This window comes from Pleurodeles waltl, chromosome 6 (genome assembly GCF_031143425.1).
Source record: "Pleurodeles waltl isolate 20211129_DDA chromosome 6, aPleWal1.hap1.20221129, whole genome shotgun sequence".
In the NCBI taxonomy this organism is placed as follows: domain Eukaryota; kingdom Metazoa; phylum Chordata; class Amphibia; order Caudata; family Salamandridae; genus Pleurodeles; species Pleurodeles waltl.
Window position 1 is genome coordinate 1,703,525,192 of NC_090445.1, and position 2,036 is coordinate 1,703,527,227.

Here is a 2,036-nt window from a genome sequence, read left to right on the forward strand (position 1 = left end):
ATTTTTACTTATTGCTTGTGTGTGTACAACAAATGCTTAACACTACCCTCTGATAAGCCTACTGCTCGACCACACTACCACAAATAGAGTATAAGTATTATCTATTATTGCCTCGGTCAAGCCTCTTGGGGAACCCCTGGACTCTGTGACACCATACCTCATTTTGATATAGTATATACAGAGCCAGCATCCGACAATGTGGTTATGTTTGTGGAGGCCACCAAGGGGCTTCCATCCTGTCCACCATCTTGCTCCGCCCCACTGCTGGAGCCAGCAGATGAAAACATGTAACACAAAATGATAATAAAGCAATTAATGAAACTGCTTTTCTATCATTTTATTTTACATGACGGAGCCGGAGCCCAGTCTTGAGGGCGGGGCCATCCCTCAACAGCAGCGGTATGAGTGGTGGGTACAGGGCACTACAAGTGCGCATGTCAGTTTGGCCGGCTTCCTTAGGACTGACATGTGCACTTGGATATCTCCAGGCTGTTGCATTGAGAGTAGCAGGCACAGGCTCCCTCTCCCTGGCGGAGCGTAGGACCAGCCTGCTCCACCCAATCCTGGAGCTTCTCTTTTGCTGAGTAATGCAGGGAATCTTGGAGCCTGTGCATCTGGAGCTATAGAACATCGAGGCAGCAGGAGGCAGGTAAGTTTTTTTATTTTATTAGTGTCCCACTTGCTGCCCCTCAACCTTTCTCAGCTAACAGCTGCCACTGTAAGAATGAGTGGTAAATAAATCCATATAAAGACCAGTGCTTTATCCACAGTTGTATTTGCTGTTAAGTTAACGCAGTGGTCTCACTCGTTTCAGTGTCTTTAGGTGGGAGGTGCTCGGAATTATGTTCCACTCTTTGTGTGCAGTTCCCAGATCTGTCTCGCAGATGCCTGTATAAATATATATATATATATTTTTTTTTTTCACATTTTCATTCTAAAGCTATGTCTAGAAATCCACTGCATTCCATTATAAAAGCTCCTAAACACTTGTATTACCTTCAAGGATCTCACTCATCAAGAGGTCCTAGCTTGACATCTCTTCTACCACTGGGTATTCACTCCATTCGGTGCCACTGGTTCATTCACAGTATGTGGCCGCATGCCATCTCCTTATATTGTGACTGCACCTGGACTGGCTCACACTGGACAGTTTACATTCTGCCTGGCACCCATACACCTGGCCTGGCTCTCACACTGGACAGTTTACATTCTGCCTGCCACCCATACACCTGGCCTGGCTCTCAGGCTAGGTGGTTTGCATTCTGCATGGCACCCATATACCTGGCCTGGCTCTCACACTGGGAGTTTACATTCTGCATGGCACCCCTACACCTGGCCTGGCTCTCAGGCTAGGTGGTTTGCATTCTGCATGGCACCCATACACCTGGCCTGGCTCTCAGGCTAGATGGTTTGCATTCTGCATGGCACCCATACACCTGGCCTGGCTCTCACACTGGGCAGTTTACAGTCTGCCTGGCACCCATACACCTGGCCTGGCTCTCAGGCTAGGTGGTTTGCATTCTGCATGGCACCCATACACCTGGCCTGGCTCTCACACTGGGCAGTTTACAGTCTGCATGGCACCCATACACCTGGCTTGGCTCTCACACTGGACAGTTTACATTCTGCATGGCACCCATACACCTGTCTTGGCTCTCAGACTAGGAGGTTTGCGTTCTGCATGGCACCCATCCACCTGGCTTGGCTCTCACTCTGGACAGTTTACAGTCTGCATGGCACCCACACACCTGGCCTGGCTCTCAGGCTAGGCGGTTAGCATTCTGCATGGCACCCACACACCTGGCCTGGCTCTCACACTGGACAGTTTACATTCTGCCTGGCACCCATACACCTGTCTTGGCTCTCAGACTAGGAGGTTTGCGTTCTGCATGGCACCCATCCACCTGGCTTGGCTCTCAGGCTGGGCAGTTTGCCTTCTGCATGGTTAAATATAAAGACAAAGGGTGAATATTGAGTAATAATCTCTATCATCTATCATCACTAATTTCTATCATCAATGTGGTGGTTGTTTAATC